General features: G+C 41.0%; 1 protein-coding gene across 1 annotated transcript in view; it reads left to right on the forward strand.

Annotated features, from left to right (window-relative positions):
- DIPK2B (divergent protein kinase domain 2B) overlaps positions 1–21318 on the forward strand; it is a 111896-nt gene that overhangs the window by 41549 nt on the left and 49029 nt on the right. The gene's annotated exons all lie outside the window — the stretch shown is intronic.

Below are 21318 nucleotides of genomic sequence, written 5' to 3' on the forward strand. Positions count from 1 at the left end.
CAGGTGGGTGCACTGCTGGGCACAGGTGGGTGCACTGCTGGGCACAGGTGGGTGATCTGCTGAGCACAGGTGGGCGGAGCTAGTGGGCGCACTGCTGGGCACAGGTGGGCGGAACTTGCTGATGATCGGTGCCGATCCCCGCTCTGACAACTGCCGGTTCTCGGCAGTACTTTCCTCACGATCTGACACCATGAGGAAAGTGCAGCCGAGAACCGGCACTTGCATTTCCCTCTGATCAGCGTGTCATTGGACACCGCTGATCACGTGGTAAAAGGCCACTGTGATTGGCCTTTTACCACATCACGTGATCAGCTGTGTCCGTAGGACACAGCGATCACGGAGATCGCTGGGTGCGCGCCCCCTGGGGCGCGCAGGAGAGCGCGTTCTGGGAGGACATCATATGACATCCACTCAGAACTGGCCGGCCGCAGTGTAGCCGTCATTCGGCTATCTGCAGTCGGCAACTAGTTAAGAAGTAAAGCAAGCCATAGGTTATGCCAATTTCTTTTCTTCAACCATAAATTTTAAGGAAAGAACACCACTTGATTCACACAGTCAGTGTTGATGGGGGAATCCACTGTGTTATTGTATTCTGACAGCGGGATATTTCCCTGTCATCAGAACACAATGATCTCTGCTGGCAGCTATAGCTGCCGGCAGTAATCGCATGAAAAACCTTGACAGGCTGGTTGTACCGAAGTTGTTCTTCAGTCGAAGAGCGACTTCAGTACGACCAGTATGGCCATAGATGGATCAAAATTCAGCGGGTTCAGCAAGAATTCAGCAGGATCGATTTGGTCTATCTATGACTGGTCTCAATCTACTTTTGTTGAGAAAAAAAGCGTCCTCTGGGTGATCATAGCATAAATACTGCTACAGGGCAGCAACGGTGTGCAAAATCACATATATATATATATATATATATATATATGTGTGTGTTTGTGTGATTTTGCAGTCCCGGGTAGGGGGTGCATAGCACAGCCATACAAAGCAGTGTGTTTACAGTGAAGCACACACATAGCCTAGGTACTGAAACAGCACACAGCACACTGTTAACCCTTTGATTGCCCCAGATGTTAACCCCTTCCTGCCCAGTGCCATTAGGACAGTATCAGTGATTTTTATTAGCATTGATCACTGTATTGGTGTCACTGGGGATGTCAGTGACACCAAGTCAGTTCCCCCCCGTGTCAGAATGCCCACCACAGTCCCGCTATAAGTCGCTGATCGCTGCCATTACTACTGCCATTTGTAAACGCTATAACTTTCACGTAAACCAATACACACACTGGGATTTGTTTTTAGCAAAGACATGTAGCAGAATACATTTTGGCCTAAATTTGATTTTTTACATTTTTTACTGGGTATGTTTAATAGCAAAAAGTAAAAAAAATATTGTTTTCTTCTCAAAATTGTCAGTCAAAATTGTCGGTCTTTTTTTGTTTATAGCACAAATAATAAAAAGCACACAGGCAATCAAATACCACCAAAAGAAAGCTCTATTGGTGGGAAAAAATGGACATAAATTTAATTTGGGTGCAGTGTTGCATGACCGTGCAATTGTCAGTTAAAATAACGCAGCGCCATATCGCAAGAAATGGCTTGGTCAGGAAGGGGGGTAAATCCTCTGGAGGGTAAGTGGTTAAAAAACACACACATTCATTATTTATTACCAGTTTAGAAATATACAAAATAACAATTAGAGGAACTCTGCAATGCCTAGAAAGTGAAAAGTATACAATGTATCAGTGTAAAAATGTGCTCCTCTGAGCTCAGAAATGAAAATAAATTGTAACATTTCATCAGAGGGAGATCATTTTGTGAATGAAAGCACAATAGAATGTTTTCATATTTTCACAATATTGCTGCCTGCATTCTGGTGCAGTGTTGGCCTCCAACAAAAAAATTGTGAAAAAACACTAGAAATAACACAAAATGTAAGTGCTAAATATCGCAAAATATAAATATTTAAGCACATTCTGTAAATAACACATTTTTTAGTGAATGGACTACTTTTGAAATAAATACCGCATAAGTTATTTTAACTAAAAAATTCATGCGGTATTTATCTCTTAGTGAATTGTTCCCACATTGACCCTCTATAGTAATATAAGTTCACTTAACATGAAAACATAAGTGCTGGTATATATCTGAATTATTAGTGGGGTACTAATAAGAAATCCAGTGACAATATCCCTTTAAGAAACCCATCATGCATGTTTCAATCAAGCATCTGTTCAGTATGTATGTTAGTTATTGTCTGTTCTTGCTATTTTCAACAAATTTCTCAATTCACTTTTTTGTAAATATTTTGATTGTTGGTATTTACATTGAATTTTCTTGAGAATCTTACAGTAATTGCAGCAGTAGCTAATGAGGACATGTGCAAAATGTAATTAACATAACTTTGAGAGAAAGAGACTTGGCTATATAACATTTTCAAGTTACGTTTCCTGAAAAGGCAAGCTGCTTGCTTTTCAGCAATTAAGCTAAGATGTAGTTGATGTGATTTGAATATGACTGAAGTATTTATTTATACCAGAATGACACATTTGTTTAATAAAAGTCAACATGTGGCATCCGTAACAATTAACATAAGAGGAGCTATCAACAAAAGATGGCATACAATCAATGTATTCATTAGTCCTCATGCACACTTGATGTTTTTACAGCGACTGTTTTTGGCTTTTGACTTTTTTTCTACAGCTAGTAAAACCCCCAGCATGTTATCCTGTGTCCATGCACACATAGACTGTAATCAACGTTTTTTGGATAGGACGTTTCTTGGCTGGAAAAAAAACAGGACTAGTTGGTTTCTGGAGGAGTTTTTTAGCTGTAAAAATGCTCTAACGCTGAAAAATATTGCAAATATTGTAAAACTCAACTTTTTTTGGACTTTTTTTGACAACAAAAAAAAATTTTTTTGTTGGTAAAAAAAAACACAAAAAAAAAACGCAAATGTGGAAAAATGCAGGAAAATGCTAATGCAAAAATGCTAAAAAAAAAGCTGAAAAACTCATGTTTTTAACGTGACTTGAGCGTTATCAAAACGCCCAGTGTGCATGGAGCCTCAGTGCTGAACATTAGATGTCCCATCCTGCACATAGAAATCATTTGTGCTGATCTCTGCATACTATATTAATCAGTTGTGTTGAGTGTTGCAGTTACAGAAACTACTGTGAGGACTCCCTGTTTCTACTGACACTGCCAATGTGGATCATTTGCATGACTGCAGTAAAAAAAAAAGCCAGGAAACAGAAAAAACTAGGCTTTCTATGTTCCTTCACATTGGCTGTGCTCTAATTATTTGTATTTCCTATTAAACATTTTAGCTGTGTTCCATTAAGGCCTCGTTCACTTGGGTGCTGAGACCCATATATCATGCAATCTATTAACATGCAGTATTGCCGCTCATCCTAATGTGACAAGCAAAGGGGTGCGAATCCCCGAACACACACTGCTTGCATTCAGGGCTGCTCACCTGCACCTGCCCACCTGTCACTTTAGGATGAGTAGCTTTGTTTACTTTATTATTTTTTAGATATATATTTATTTATTTAATTTATTTTTTCACTCCCACGTTTGTCACTTTTTACTTATGTGTGTGTTTTCTTCACATGATGGAGGGTGTGGGTCCTCGGGCCTGCCCTGAAGTCTAGGGGGAGGATGTGTGGCCTTTTGGTTCCTTCCTCCCCTGGTCCCTAGGGGGTTTTCTCTCCGGGAGAGCCCCCTGACCAAGTACTGGATGTCCGGCTTCGGCTGGACATAAGGAACGGTGGTCCACCAGGCCTTTTGGCCAGGAGGACCAAATGGGAACCTTGCCCCCATCAGGAGCTTCGTGTCCCGGGGGATCAGGGTAGTGGTCCAACCCCTTCGGGGGTAGGACAAAGCACACCCCTAAGTGCACTTTTTGTGTGGTGTTCACACTTTCACTTTTTTGTGATCACTTAGGGGTTTTTCGTTGTAGTTTGCAAGTTTGCGGACTTAAAAAAAAAATGAGTAGCTTTGTTTATGCAACATTGTGTCCTAATAGATATTAATAGGATCTTGCATGCAGCAACTAGAGTCTAGGCATACAGAAAAAAAGGCCAGTTCGTGCTGTACAGGCCTTACTACCTGTGTGAACAAGGCCTTAAAATATAACTGATGCCAAAACATTTTTTTCCATTTTGGATAGAGTAAGAAATGGTTAAAACCTTGGTATGGGCAGCACAGTGGCTAAATGGTTAGCACTTCCGCGTGGCAGTACTAGGGTCGTTGGTTTGAATCCCAGCCATGGCACCATCTACCTGGAGTTTGCATGTTCTCCCTGTGACTGCGTGGGTTTTCTCTGGGTACTCTGGTTTCCTCCCACACCCCAAAGACATGCTGGTAGGTGAATTGGCTCCTGGCTAAATTGGCCCTAGTATGTGTATGTATGAATGTGAGTTAGGGACTTTAGATTGTACACCCCTTGAGGGTTAGGGACTGATGTGAATGTACAATATATATATGTAAAGCACTGCGTAAATTGATGGATCTATATAAGTACCTGAAATAAATAAATTGGTGACTTTTTTTTCACATCTGTGTCCCATTGTAGATTTCCTTTCACTTTCTGCCCTGTAGACACAACAGAAAGTGAGAGGAAATATTTCCAAAGTAAGGTAAATGCCCTCTTAGGTAAAAGTCTGCTTTGGAAGATTCCCCTCTATAACTGTTCTGAAGACAACTCAGAATTCGAGAATTTATCTTACTTTCAGTTCAAGTGCCATTGGTTACTAGAGCTAATAAAGAGAGTGGATCTCCATAGTAGATACATGTGCAGCATGAAAAACCTCACAGGGGTTCCAAGGGTTCTAACCCATCACCACTGTATAATAAATAATTAAAAAAATGGGATTTAGATACGTTTTAACTGCTGATAAAAGAAGTTCACACGGAAACATTGAAACTTAGCTGAATGTGAGTAAGATCAATGATCCCTATGATGACTGTAATGTAGCAGTACCCCAATCGGATGCTGACTGATGGTACTGCAGCACAGTGGCTATATGGTTAGCACTTCTGCCTGGCAGTACTAGGGTCATTGGTTCAAATCCCAACCACAGCACCACCTGCCTGGAGTTTGCATGTTCTCCCTGTGCCTGCGTGGGTTTCTTCTGGGTACTCTGGTTTCCTCCCACACTCCAAAGACATGCTGGTAGGTGAATTGACTCCTGTATAAATTGGCTCTAGTATGTGTATGTATGATGTGAGTTAGGGACCTTAGATTGTACACCCCCTGAGGGTTAGGGACTGATGTGAATGTACAATATACAGTCAGGTCCATAAATATTGGGACATGGACACAATTCTAACATTTTTGGCTCTATACACCACCACAATGGATTTGAAATGAAACAAACAAGATGTGCTTTAACTGCAGACTGTCAGCTTTAATTTGAGGGTATTTACATTCAAATCAGGTGAACCGTGTAGGAATTACAACAGTTTGCATATGTGCCTCCCACTTTTTAAGGGACCAAAAGTAATGGGACAATTGGTTTCTCAGCTGTTCCATGGCCAGGTGTGTGTTATTCCTTCATTATCCCAATTGCAATGAGCAGATAAAAGGTCCAGAGTTCATTTCAAGTGTGCTATTTGCATTTGGAATCTGTTGCTGTCAACTCTCAAGATGAGACCCAAAGAGCTGTCACTATCAGTGAAGCAAGCCATCATTAGGCTGAAAAAACAAAACAAACCCATCAGAGAGATAGCAAAAACTATAGGCGTGGCCAACACAACTGTTTGGAACATTCTTAAAAAGAAGGAACGCATCGGTGAGCTCAGCAACACCAAAAGACCCGGAAGACCATGGAAAACAACTGTGGTGTATAAACAAAGAATTCTTTCCCTGGTGAAGAAAACACCCTTCACAACAGTTGGCCAGATCAAGAACACTCTCCAGGAGGTAGGTGTATGTGTGTCAAAGTCACCAATCAGGAGAAGACTTCACCAGAGTGAATACAGAGGGTTCACCACAAGATGGAAACCATTGGTGAGCCTCAAAAACAGGAAGGCCAGATTAGAGTTTGCCAAACGACATGTAAAAAAGCCTTCACAGTTCTGGAACAACATCCTATGGACAGATGAGACCAAGATCAACTTGTACCAGAGTGATGGGAAGAGAAGAGTATGGAGAAGGAAAGGAACTGCTCATGATCCTAAGCATACCACATCATCAGTGAAGCATGGTGGTGGTAGTGTCATGGCGTGGGCATGTATGGCTGCCAATGGAACTGGTTCTCTTGTATTTATTGATAATGTGACTGCTGACAAAAGCAGCAGGATGAATTCTGAAGTGTTTCGGGCAATATTATCTGCTCATATTCAGCCAAATGCTTCAGAACTCATTGGACGCAGCTTCACAGTGCAGATGGACAATGACCCAAAGCAGACTGCAAAAGCAACCAAAGAGTTTTTTAAGGGAAAGAAGTGGAATGTTATGCAATGGCCAAGTCAATCACCTGACCTGAATCCGATTGAGCATGCATTTCACTTGCTGAAGACAAAACTGAAGGGAAAATGCCCCAAGAACAAGCAGGAACTGAAGAGAGTTGCAGTAGAGGCCTGGCAGAGCATCACCAGGGATGAAACCCAGCGTCTGGTGATGTCTATGCGTTCCAGACTTCAGGCTGTAATTGACTGCAAAGGATTTGCAACCAAGTATTAAAAAGTGAAAGTTTGATTTATGATTATTATTCTGTCCCATTACTTTTGGTCCCTTAACAAGTGGGAGTCACATATGCAAATTGTTGTCATTCCTACACGGTTCACCTGATTTGGATGTAAATACCCTCAAATTAAAGCTGACAGTCTGCAGTTAAAGCACATCTTGTTTGTTTCATTTCAAATCCATTGTGGTGGTATATAGACCCAAAAATGTTAGAAATGTGTCGATGTCCCAATATTTATGGACCTGACTGTATATGTAAAAGTGCTGCGTAAATTGATGGCGCTATATAAGTACCTGAAATAAATAAATGAATAATGCTGAAACATGATTAAGTACAGTCACATGGATGAAGATGATAATTAGAGTTCTTCTCCTGATTGTGCAGAGGCTGCCAACACACAGACTTGCCCTGAGACTGGAAGAGAATGGCCAGATTAGGGGTAGTTAAGCATTATTTGCCCCATAACACTACATTGGCTCTTATCTCCTTGCAGGAACAAGGTGACCTGCATCAGCCAACATTCTCTTACTCACAAGACCAAGAATTAGCTGCCCAGACTTAGCTTCTTGATGCCGTCCAGTGAAGTAAGAGCTCCTAGGCTCTGCCACAGCCAGGACCTTTAATGAACAGCAAATGGAGCAGTGGCACAACTTTCAGAGATACAGTTTCCCAGCTGGTGAAGCTCCTAGGCCAGATGTGTAGGCTTGTGTTCCAAAAGGTAGGCTAGGCTCCTGGGAGGCTTCTGGGCATAGCAGCATGAACAGTCCAGCAGCAGCTCCTTAGGTGTCAGCCTGAGGCAAGAGAGCTAGTACATGGCTTTACCAAATATTTATACTTTCCCCAATCATACCCCAGTGGTTTGAATCTCCTACTGGGATGACCAGGAGGAATAAATATTCATAACTCAGCTAGGAAGAAATCCTCTAACTATGGCCAGTGGAGTGATGACCCGTATTGGTAACAGTGAGAACCACCAACCTTCTGAGCTTAGGGAGAAGCCAAATGTGTACCTACATGAAATCAAACTACCACCCAGCCAAAAACAAAATTTACCTATTTCTTAGCAACTTGACTAAGAGGGTGCTACAGTAATAATAAAGCATAAACACTTAGGGTAGCCGTGAACCCATTTGCTCATAAAATTTTAGTACATGCTGACTGATTGAGGTTGTATTTGGTTTGTTCTATCATTACAAAGAATGCGTATCACTTTTTTAAATGATCAGAGTTTGTCAACCATGTCAATCCTATTGCCAATCCTTATAGCAGTACCTGTGAAAAGAGGCTGTTGCAAGCTAGTTATTGCTGTCTCTCACACACATCACAGCTCTCTATCAACCCTTAGATAGTGGCTGTGAAACCTCTGTGTGAAAGTGTACTGTATTTACTTTTACTTTCACTTTAACCTCCTTCATTTCTCCTTTCTCGTTGCCTGGAATTATATATTTTACTTTTTTTTTTTCAAATGGTTACAATCAGAAAAAAGGAAGTCTTATGTCATTATGTTCAGATAGACTGTGTATACTCTAACTTTACTTTTAAGGCTGTATTTACATTGTTTCAGAGTGTTAACGCATGAATTTCGTACTAAAGCAGCCTATTTATTTGAGTGGCCTACCTAACACACCAAAAGTCACCAAAAAAGGTAGTGCGTGGTAGTGTATTACCATATATTGTTGTGTGTTAGCAAGATGATTCAGGGGGAAATTAGAAGTAAATGGCATCACAGTTCACCAACTTGTTTTCATATTGTAACGCAACAGTGTGAACCCAGTCTTAAAATTTGATTTCCATTCTAAGTTTTCACAGCTGCTATCTAGAGAGTTCCCGAGAAAGGGGGTAATCAAGAGCAGTGTCTACACACAAGAACCGTTACATGGGATAGCAAGAGAAATGGCAAGGCCTATTTATATTGCAGCTATACCTCTAAAGTGAAGATTAGTTGTCTTATAGGAAACATTTTGTAATGTTAATTGGGGCTATGTAGTGCCATGATAAATTCAAATGAGAAGTTTTTGTGCATCTGTCATGTGGCTGTAACTAGGTACTCCTGTGTCTGCAGTAGGAACTCATCTAAGGCAGGTATCACCCATTCCTGATGACTGCTATTTTCACAAAATGTGGAGTGTCTAAGCACATTAGTATCAGTTGGTGGCAGGGTCGGACTGGTCATTTGGAAACTTGGGCACTGCCCGAGGGTCCGGGGTCAGTAGGGGGCCCCATGATATGCCCCTGGTACCTTTTTCATAGGATATTTTGAGTTTGGGCAAGGACACAGGGGCCCCATGATCCCCTATTGCCCGTGGGCCCCATGAGTTGTCAGTTTGCCCCTGGTTGGTGGTATCAAAATTATGGTTTATATTGTCTGATGACCTGCTGGAAAGTATGCTGCACCAGAAGACCTTCTGTTGCAAGGATCTCTTTTCTCCTACTATGTTCCTCTTGAAGATCTATGCTTTCTTCAACTCAACAAGAAAAGGGAGAAAGGGGGAGCACCAACGTAGTGCATTTTTTTAAGAATCTTTATTATAAAATAAGTAGAGTTACTACTCACAAGCGTAAAAGAGCTAAGCACACTTCGAGCCACACATCCGTGACTGGATACAATAATCTTTCAGCCCTAGGGGGACCTCACCGGGGTCCCTGAAGGCTAATGCATTTTGAAGGATGTCCTTCTTCCTCAGAGCCTCTGAGGAAGAAGGACATCCTTTGAAAAGCGTCAAACTTCAGGGACCCTGGTAAGATCCCATTTAGGTCTGCAAGACTGTTGTATCCAGCTAAGGATGTGTGGCTCGAAGTATGCTTTTATCTTTTATGCTTGTGAGTAGTAACTCTATTTATTTTATAATGAAGATAATGCACTAGGTCGGTGCACCCTCTTTCTCCCTTTTCTGTTGTAGTGACTACGGGATGTCCCCAGTCCTTGAGGGCAACAAGACCATGTGTGAATACTTGCTTCTACACTAAACCAAGACTTATACACAGGAGAATTTTGTTTTGTATTGTCGGTCAGCTTTCTTCACCTCTCCTGTTGTTTTTTTTATCATTCCTCGCAGTAGTCTATAGTTTACCAGTCTTAATCACCAGCCTGTAGAGGGGTAGGTCTGACATGAGCAAACAAAGCCTTGCTCTTTTACTAAGATGGCTAAAGCCATATAAACATACAGTAACAAACAAGTAAGGTCAGTCCTGGGAAAAAGTTAATATGCAAGGAGCCTAGTAGCAATACAGGTGACTAGTTTGTGGCCCTCTGCTAGACATTTTGGGGGGAAACAGCGACCAAAGTAGAACACTTGTTAAGGGTTCTTATATACAGACTCAGACCAGCAATTTGTAATACAGTATATCTAGTAAGAATACATGAGCTGAGTTTTAAGATAAAAATTTAGCTGACCTACTCTACATCTCTAACTCAATATCTCAATAAATTGATTGAGGTAAATGTAGATTTATGTATTTGTTCTTCTGTTTTTTTGTAACGTTTCAGATCCTGTTGTGTGATAAGACTGCAATGTTTGCTAGCAGCCCTGTCCCAGATTGTAAATGTGTATGTTTCTGTTTAGAGAAACTAGCTGGTATCCGGTGGAAGTGGTAAACCACGGTACTAAATAGCATATTGGTTAAACACGATTGCCATATTATTTTCTAGGAAAAACATATAATTTCTGTGTGTAGAAAACACAAACTACTACATTTCAAAACAAATATTTTACTCATCTTTCACTGGGAAAAACTTAAAATGCTAGAGCCATTGACAATAAAAAAGAAGCAAAGTACAAAGTGTGTTACAAACTATTAGAATTAGAGTAGGAATTGTTTAATATCACTATCAGATATGCATACACTTTATTGTAAATTAAGCATTAGGGCTCAATGATAGATGCAAAAAATGAAACACTTGATTACTGTATAGTATAGCAGAGAAGTTAGTCTTATCCATTGACTCCTGAATATACTTAAAGCGGAGTTCCAGTTGATTTAAAAAAAAAAAAATGTCAGCAGCTGCAAAAACGGTAGCTGCTGACTTTTAACATACAGCCACTTACCTGTCCCACGATCCAGCGGTGTCCTTGCCATGGCTGATTTCACCGGTTGTCTGCTCTCCCCAGCACCAGCATCTTCAGTGTGGGCACCCGGCTGTGACAGCTTGTGGCTTTACAGCCGGGTGCTGACTGCACATGTGCGAGTAGCGCTGCACTTTGAATGGTCCCATAGTCTTCTGTGACCTGTCACATGTCCCAGAAGACTAGGGGGAGGGAGGGGAGAGGACAACTTCCACTTCTGACAGCCTTAGGCGTTCTCAGTGGAAGTGGGAGTGGGTACCTGTCAAATTCGGGTACCTGTACCAAATGCCCCACAAAGGTGCCAATCCATAACAAAGGCTTAAAGCGGAACTTCCCCTTTTGGATGGAGCTCCACTTTAAATTATGAAATATAGCAGACACTTTTATTTAACCACTTTCCGCCCACCATGTAAGGAAATGAAGGGTGGGCAGCGGTTTTCTCTTTCTGGGAGATCATCATATGACGTCCTCCCACTCTAACTGCGCACACAGCGGATCACCAATCACAGTAAAGAGCCAATGACATCGGCTCTGTCATGTGATCAGCTGTGTCCAATCACAGCTGATCGCATGTAAACAAGGAAATGCTGGTTATTAGCAGTCCTCTCCTGACACTGACAGCACGTGAGGAGAGGAGAGCCAGTAAGCAATTCCTCAGAGGGGACATCTACACTGATCATCGGGGCACTGATGATCAGTGTAGCCCCATCAATGCCACCTGTCAGTGCCCATCAATGCCACCTGTCAGTACCCATCAATGTCAATACCAGTGCCCATCAGTGCACATCAATGCCACATATCAGTGATTACCAGTGCACATCAATGCCAACTGTCAGTGCCAGTCAGTGTTGCCTATCAGTGCTGCCAATCAGTGCCACCTATCAGTGCCAGTCAGTGCCACCTATCAGTGCTCGTCAGTGCTACCTAACAGTTCCAATCAGTGCCGCCTAACAGTCCCAATCAGTTATGCCTATCAGTGCCAGTCAGTGCCGCCTATCAGTGCCCATCAGTGATGCCTGTCAATGCCCACAAGTGATGCCTGCCAATGCCCATCAGTGCCTTCTCATCAGTGCCGCCTATCAGTGCCCATCAGTGCAGCCTATCAGTGTCCATCACTGCAGCCTCATTAGTGCACATCAGTGAAGAAGACAAATGACTTATTTTATGAAATTTTACAACAGAAACTAAGAAAAAAATCTTTTTTACTTTCAAAATTTTCAGTCTTTTTTAGTTTGTTTAACAAAAAATTAAAACATCCAGTGGTGATTAAATACCACCAAAAGAAAGCTCTGTCTGTCTCAAAAAATGATAAACATTTTGTTTCGGTACAGTGTTGCATTGCCGCACAATTGTCATTCAAAGTGCAACAGCCCTGAAAGCTATAAATTGGCGTGGGCAGGAAGGGGGTAAAAGTGCCCTCTGTATATATTTACTAATGAAACCTGGACTGTGGCTGATAACTGCGGTGGAATTTCTTCCTTTGTTGCTGCTGTGTTTTCCTTTTGCAGTGTGGACATGGTTAAACTGAATATTTTTTAATACAGAAAGTGCAGCAGCCATTTTTAAGGATACCACTCCAGTGCAGGGGGCAGCCATCTTGACTGGGTATGATTTGATCCTGAAGGTGGATTGGCTGATGCAACAGAATGAGTAGAAGTGTCTGCAGGCTGACTGTCTGGAAGCAAGCAGGTGTGTGGAAAAAAGACTAAGCTGCTGCTGCTGGCTGAATGAATCTCTGCCATAGCTGACCACAATCAGGTGAGAAGCAAAGAGGCTGAGAACCTTCCCCATGGGAGGGTGTGAAGTGTTATTTGAGCACCTGGTGGGATCAGACTGTGCACCACTTCTAATTCTTGTGAGGAAGAAAATAAATAATTATCTCAGCAGGATTGAAAGAGAGACATCACAGTGATTCCTATCCCTGTCTGAGGACCTACACTGAACCAGAGAACACATCCAGAGACCCAGAAGCTGGCACCATGGATCTTGTAAGAGACTAGCATTGCACAAGTTAATCTGTTGTCTATTGAGAAATGGTGTGCTTTCTTCAAGGGTCCCAACTTTGTCAGCCAATATTTTTTTTTTCATCAATCATTGATCAGTGAGATAAAACTGGAACACTTATAGCAAGTTAGAACTGTCTTTATATACTGTTGCTAGGCAAATTTAGTTAAGTTCTTTTATTAATTGTTAGTCAGAATACTGCATGTGTTTAAGCATACCTCTCAGAGTAGCATTATTGTGTTATTGATTGTCTGTATACATACACTTGCTAATCCTCGCTTCTCTAAGGCTATATTTGGCCTAATAAATTATTTGAAATATCTCAAGGTGTGTTGGTAAGTTCTGGGTAAGCGAGATGTGTCATCTTCAGGGTGTGCATAGAAAAAAATCAGTGGCCCCTCTGGAGGTTGCTCTACACTAATTGCATGCTAGTTTATGCATGTGTAATACTTTCTACCTTTAGGCTCCATGCACACTGGACGTTTTTATAATGCTGGTAACGTTTGCTGTGTAAAGTCATGTTAAAAACATGATGTTTTCAGCTTTTTTTTACTGTTTTTGCATTAGCGTTTAACTGTATTTCCCACAATTAGCAGTGTTTTTCCACATTTTTCTGCGTTTGCGTTTTTTAGCATTTAAGAAAAAAAAAAAATTTTACCACGTTTTTCAGCGTTAGAGCATTTTAACAGCTAAAAAACTCCTCTAGAAACCCACTAGTCCTGGGTATTTTTTCCAGCCAAAAAACATTCCAGCCAAAAAAACCTTGATTACAGTACTCTTGTGAACACATAGGATAACATGCTGGGGGGTTTACTGGCTGTAGAAAAAACGTCAAAAGCAAAAAACAGCAGCTGTAAAAACGTCAAGTGTGCATGAGGAAAAAAAAAAGAAAAAATTACAACTTCAAAACTTGTTATGCCTCTTACTAAATTCCTTGGACTGTCTACTTTCCAAAAGGGGACATTTGGGGAATATTTGTACAGTCTTGGCATTTCTAGGCCTCAAGAAATAAGATAGGTCATCAGTACATTTTCAGATATTTATATACCATAGTTTATGGACTCAATAACTTTCCTACTGATTAAATAATATACACTGATTTGGATTATTTTCACCAAAGAAATGTAGCAGAATACAGCTTGGTCTAAAGTTGCTACATTTTATAAGAGAAACGAAGAGAAGCACATTTTTTTTTTCAAAATGTTCTGTCTTTTTTCGTTTAAACCCAGTGGTGATCAAACACCTCCAAAAGAAAGCTCTATTTGTGTGAAAAATGGTAAAAATTGAATGGGTACAGTGTTGCATGACCGCGCAATCAACATTCAAAGTGTTACAGTGCTGAAAGCTGAAAATTGGTTTGGGCAGCAATGGGGTGTACTATTCTAAGCAAACTCACCTATCCATCCATGTCACTTTACTACTACTGAAAAACACCCCCTAGCATTTCTGGCCGTGGACATTTGAGTAAGGGCAGATGATTTATGTAGCATTTACTTCCTAGAATCCATCTGCCCTTAGCTCAGTCACACAAGCAGGATGGTGTGCTTTGCTGAGAAAACTTCTCCTCACCTTCTGAAGACTCCTGGGATGTATGACATCATTTGCCTAGGCCTGGAAACCAGGAAGTAACCAAACAATTGTAAAAAAAAGTTTAAAAAAGTAAATGCGATATACTTTCCTATCTATTTACTAATGATAGCAACATAATGATTAAGAATAGTCAATGTTTGAGAGAGTGAAGTTCCAATTTAAATGCATCCAGAATCTTACAGGAATATTGTTGCTGAAATTATTGGTCGGGTGGCAGGGTCTCTGAAATACATCTTTTGCCTTGCCCTGCGTGGGTAAAGTAAATAATTATACTAAGAATTAGTCTTGTGACAAAAGTAATGCTACTGTGATCAACCTCTGTAGTTTACCTTTGTAAAAACAGCCACATGCAGATTTCTCAAAATCAAGCTCATATTGGACAAAGCAATACCCTTTTGGAATGCTATAACTTTAAACAATCATTGGAAATTTTTAACTGCTGACTAGAAAGTAACTAAATAAGATTGATTTGACTTTTTATTAAAAAGTACACAATATTCACTTTGCTTTAGTTATGACATGTTCTAAGAACTTTTAAAAATAGCACATTTTATTGAAAAAGGTGAAATACTGTGAATTTTTACACATTTCCAGTCAGTTTGTTAATGCTTACTTTGGAAGGAGAAAGTTCACACCTAACAGCAAAGAACATGTGTAGCAATCAATTAGAGCACAATTATTTCTGTTTCCAGTGAAGCACTTTTATTTATTGCAGAGTGAGTGGAATATAATGCTTTTTTAAGATGTTAGCAGCTCATAAAAGTATAAATAACACAAACCCAACAAAAATAATCTACTAAATTAAAAAAAAATACATTTTGAATTTAGACTAATAAAATAAGTACATGTAGTATGTAAAGGTTAGTTATATACGAAAAAAGAGCAACCTATGATTGAAATGAATAGTAGAAGTAGCAACCACTACAAATCTAAAAGGAAAAGAAGGTGTACTCTTAAAATTATAAAATAAAGCTAAACCCCACAACTTTGTACAAATTGGTTAAAAGCACAACAGTTTGATAGTATGTTTTGTGAGTTTTTTTTGTAGTACCTCACTGCATTGTCTTAAAGTTAAATAAAATGTAAAAATGCAGTGCATAAACCCCACATTCCCTCAACCTCTTCGAATCCCCATATGCACAGTTATTCCCAAAGCAATTCAAAATGTAGGCTTCAGGTATGTATTTGGTAGAAAATGGCAAGTCTCAGGATAATGTCAGAGATTGGAAAGTCAGCAAACAGAAAGCGAAAAGGCAGGTTTCATCTTACAGAGTGTATTAACAGTAAGACAATAGCCACGAATACCGTTCAGTGGCCGGACAGTATATAAGCAGCTTGGTTAGGCTGCAATATAAGAGCTAGAGAGGAGGCAGGTTTTATCTGGAATTAAATGTTAGAAAGTATTATTTGAGAGACAATAGCCACAAATATTGTACAGTGGCTAGACAGTTTGTAAGCTGCTTGGTTAGGTAAGATCACAATGTATTAGGGAGAAACGAGACAAGTTTTATCTTGATATAAACATTATAGTATACTATTTTGAGACAATAGCCATGAATACTGCACAGCTGCTGGGTGGTATTTAAGCAGTCTGGATGAGCACAGGCAGATTTTTTTTTTTAAATACAATTTTAGCTTATTGTTCAAGAGAAAAGAGCCTCAGCAAACATTAGAAATTTAGTAAATTCACACTCTCAAGGGGAATGGTGACTTTGCCTCTCTGTAACAAAACCTGCTGCGCTGAAAGTTCTCTCAGGCAATTGCAGGGCAATGCATGGCCAGCAGTCCAGCCTGGGCACCCAATATTCTATGTGGTCCTAACTTCTAAGAGTGAAGAGTGTCCACACTCAGCCCGGAATCCAATGTAGTCAGTAATGATGTGGTTGCTGCAGCTTGTCCTGTACAACATGCTATAAAAAACACCTAAAAGCAGTGCTGAGGCATCACTGCTACCATTGCTCCTACTTTCAGGGATCAGAGAAGATCAGGCATCAGGAAATATGTCTTTGTGCATCACTTCCCAGGAACCAATTGGTTGCCACCCAACCCTCTCTTTTACACCTAAAATCCAGGGGTCAATGTGTAGGCATATCAGCCTATTCACCACAAATTTCCTGCAGCTGAGGTCATCACGTCCTTATTATCATTGAGGAAAACACTGTCTTTAACAATCTCATCCCAAGTATGTACAACTCCCAAGTTTGGAAGGGGCATTCCCCTTAGAGCCTGCCTTATTTCCTCCTCACCACTATCACCCAACCCATTTCGTTTTTCCTCTGCCTCCCAATACAATATATAAGAGGCAATAAGTAAAAGAAACTGCTGACTGTATCTCCAGTGGCTGGTCTATCAGACTATGGCGTATATATTCCAGAAGGAACACGAGAAGCACTGTATCACTAATCCCTGCCTTGTCACAGCTCACCTTTCTGGTCACTTCATCAAAAGGTGGTAAAATGTCCTGCAAAATGAGCCACTGACACAGTGAAAAGAACCCCAGCTCTCCAGAGCTTGTTTTTGTACTGTAATAATATAGGTACTCATGGATGGCATGCTGCTGCTGGTGCAGCCTCTGCAGCAAGGCCAATGATGAGTTTCAGTGAATGCAGTTATGGCTTAATTAGCTGATTCGAGTGGGACACTTTGAGCCTAGAATATTGCACCTTTTCACAATATTCTAATTTTCTGAGATTGTGGATTTGGGGTTTTCATGAGCTGTACGCCATAATCATCACAATTATGACAAATCACGGCTTGAACTATCTTGCTTTGCATGTAATGAGTCTATCTCATATATTAGTTTCACCTTTTAAGTTGCATTACTGAAATAAATGAACTTTTGCACAATATTTTAATTTTTCGAATTTCACCTGTATATACTGTGTATCTATCTATATTCAATATACAGTTGTGTTCAAAATAATAGCAGTCAGACATCACTAACCTGATCAATCACTGTTTTTGGTAGAAATGATATTTCTACATGGCAAATAATTTACTAGCAGGTGTAGTAGAGTAATAGAAATCCAACAGACCCAACAGTCATGACATGCATGCTGCTGATTCTGTGTAATTGAATCACTAATTGAAAGGGGCATGTTCAAAATAATAGCAGTGTGGAGTTCTATTAGTGAGGTCATTCATTCTTTGAAAAACAGGTGGCAATTATTGCCCTTATTTAAGGAAGGAAGGCAGCAAATGTTGTACATGCTGGTTACAGTGCATTTCTCTCTGAAATTCTGAGGAAAATGGGTCGTTCCAGACATTGTTCAGAAGAACAGCGTACCTTGAGAAAAAAGTTGATTGGAGAGGGGAAAACATATAAAGAAATGCAGAAAATGATAGGCTGCTCAGCTGAAATGATCACAGATGCTTTAAAATGGCAACCAAAACCTGAAAGACGTGGAAGAAAGCAAAAAACTACCGTTCAAATGGATAGAAGATTAGCCAAAGTGGCAAGGACTCAGCCAACAATCAGCTCCAGGAAGATCAAAGAAGGTCTAAAGTTACCTGTGAGTACTGTTACAATTAGAAGACGCCTATGTGAAGCCAAGCTATCTGCAAGAAGCCACCGCAAAGTCCCACTGTTGAAAAAAAGACATGTGCTGAAGAGGTTACAATTTGCCAAAGAGCACATTGACTGGCCTAAAGAGAAATGGCGCAACATTTTGTGGACTGATGAAAGTAAGATTTTTCTTTTTGGGTCTAGTGGCCGGAGACAATTTGTCAGACGACCCCCAAACACTGAATTCAAGCCACAGTACACTGTGAAGACAGTGAAGCATGGTTGCGCAAGCATCATGATATGGGGATGTTTCTCATACTACGGTGTTGGGCCTATTTATCGCATACCAGGGATCATGGATCAGTTTGAATCCATCAGAATACTTGAAGAGGTCATGCTGCCTTATGCTGAAGAGGAAATGCCCTTGAAATGGGTGTTCCAACACAACAACGACCCCAAACACACCAGTAAACGTGCAACATCTTGGTTCCAGACCAACAAGATTGACGTTATGGAGTGGCCAGCCCAATCCCCGTATCTTAATCCAATAGAAAACTTGTGGGGTGACATCAAAAATGCAGTTTCTGAGGCAAAATCAAGAAATAGAGAAGAACTGTGGAATGTAGTCCAATCATCCTGGGCTGGAATACCTGTTCACAGGTGCCAGAAGTTGGTTGACTCCATGCAACACAGATGTACAGCAGTTCTCAGAAACAGTGCTTATACAACGAAATATTCATTAAGTGATTCAAAGGAAAGCAAAATCTTCAAACATTTTTCAGTTTATATAGTGAATGTTTGAGTTTGTAAAGAAGAATACAAACACTGCTATTTTTTTTTGAACAGTCTAATATTCACTTTTCTTCAATTTGTTTAGAGGAACAACACAAATTTGATATATTTTTCTTCATGTTTTTATTTGGAATAGAATGTGTAGTGTTCCCAATGCATTTGTGTGTATGGAAATAAAAGCTACTAGAAGGATTTTGAGCTTTATTCACTTTTTTCAACACACTGCTATTATTTTGAACACAACTGTATATAGATATTGTGGCAGTACGGTATCCTGCCACAGTGGAAATCATGATGGACACCCAGCATTCTCAACTATACAGGTTGAGGGGCTCCAGGCAGATCTCATAATGCAGAGGAAACTGGTTTATCAGTTTTGGTTTGTAAAGCCTGTTTTGGGACCTGTAGCCTGGAGATTTCTTAGAGATTTGGGAGGGCTCCACCCCGGCAGGTAGGAGTCAGGAGGGCTCCACCCCGGCAGATAGGAGTCAGGAGGGCTCCACCCCGGCAGATAGGAGGTCTCTGCTGTGGAGTCAGGTGGGCTTCACCTAGTGGAGGTGGAAGCCAAAAGCAGCAAGGAGCTGTTTGAGAATAGCTGTGTGCTAAAACAACCATGTGGAAGAAGTCTGTAGGAGACAGAGATAGAGCGATATAGCTGAAAGAGCCAGAAGGCTGAATTGTTTTGCTTGATGGTGGATACCCCTGCGTGGGAAGCATTTTTGTTATTTGAACTTTCTTTTAAATAAAATTGGGCAAAAAGGCCCTTGAGAAGAAGCGAGTTGCTGTGTGCTTTGAAGAGGCTCTACCACTTGAAGCGAGTTCCCACAATATATACACACACTATATTGCCAAAGATATTGGGACACCTGCCTTTACACGCACATGAAATTTAATGGCATCCCAGTCTTAATCTGTAGGGTTCAATATTGAGTTGGCCCACCCTTTACAGCTATAACAGCTTCAACTCTTCTGGGAAGGCTGTCCACAAGGTTTAGGAGTGTGTCTGTTGCACTGATGTCAGATGAGAGGGTCTGGCTCAGTCTCCACTCTAATTCATCCCAAAGGTGTTCTATCGAGTTGAGGTCAGGACTCTGTGCAGGCCAGTCAAGTTCCTCCACCCCAAACTCACTTATCCATGTCTTTATGGACCTTGTTTTGTGCACTGGTGCACAGTCATGTTGGAAAAGGCAGGAGCCATCCCCAAACTGTTCCCACAAAGTTGGGAGCATGGAATTGTCCAAAATGTCTTGGTATGCTGAAACCATAAGAGTTCCCTTCACTGGAACTAAGGGGCAAAGCCCAACCCCTGAAAAACAACCCCACACCATAATTCCGCCTCAGCCAAACTACACTTGGGACAATGCAGTCAGGCAAGAACCGCTCTCCTGGCAAAAGCCAAACCCAGACACGTCCATCAGATTACCAGAGAAGCGTGATTTGTCAATCCAGAGAACATGTCTCCACTGCTCTAGAGTCCAGTGGCGGCATGCTTTATACCACTGCATCAGACGCTTTGCATTCCACTTGGTGATATAAGGCTTGGATGCAGCTGCTCAGCCATGAAAACCCATTCCATGATGCTTCTTATGCACCGTTGTTGTGCTAATCTGAAGGCCACATGAAGTTTGTAGGTCTTTAGCTATTGTTATATTGTCCACTTTGTTATAATACCACTAACAGTTGACTGTGAAATATTTTGTAGCAAGGAAATTTCATGGATGGACTTATTGCACAGGTGGCAACCTATCCCGGTACCACACTTGAATTCACTGAGCTCCTGAGGTGAAACCCATTCTTTCACAAATGTGTGTAGAAGCAGTCTGCACGCCTAGGTGCTTGATTTTATACACCTGTGGTCACAGAGGTGATTGGAACACCTGAATCCAATGATTTGGAGGGGTATCCCAATACTTTTGGCAATAGAGTGTATATATATATAATTTTGTGGGGTCGAGATAAGATTAAATAATGCTCCAGGCAATGGTTCAAGTTTCAGATATACTTTTGTAACACAACCCTGACTTCTGTAGACTTTTATCCCTCACTTGGCTAGTGCCTTGGTCTTCATGATGCTAACTTAGGCAATGGGGTTATTTACTAAATCTGCATGGTGCAGCTGTGCATAGAAACAAATCAGCTTTCAGTTTTTATTGTCAAAGCTTAATTGAACAAGTTGAAGGCTACCATGCACAGCTGCACCAGATTCTGAGTGCACCAGTTTTAGTAAATCTCCCCCATAGACTCTATCAAAGGCTAGGTTCACATCTGTATGGGTGGTGTGGCTGCGGATCCGCATGAAAATCCATGCAGCCGCACCACCCGCACAGAGAAATGTGCACCCGGGGGCAGGCGCCATTAATTCTAATGGCATGCCGCCCGCACTGGAAATCGCAGCTGCACTGGGAACCGAAGTTCCCATGCAGGCTGTGGTTTCAAAGAAGTGCAGGGACTTCTTCCCTGTGTGTCACGGGGCATGGGAGTCCATTCAAATGAATGGGCTCTCGTGCCCGTGCAAAATGCGGGCCGCACAGCCGCATATATGTGAACCAGGGCTAAATCTGGAGCATGTTTGAACAGCTTTTATTTATTCTGAGATTTTGTGATTCTTCAACCACACACATGTGGGCTCCATTCAACTATCTATATGAAGGCACCAAAGTATATT

The sequence above is a fragment of the Staurois parvus genome, unplaced genomic scaffold (genome assembly GCF_062004578.1).
Source record: "Staurois parvus isolate SC_StPar_1 unplaced genomic scaffold, SC_StPar_1.0 ptg002140l, whole genome shotgun sequence".
In the NCBI taxonomy this organism is placed as follows: domain Eukaryota; kingdom Metazoa; phylum Chordata; class Amphibia; order Anura; family Ranidae; genus Staurois; species Staurois parvus.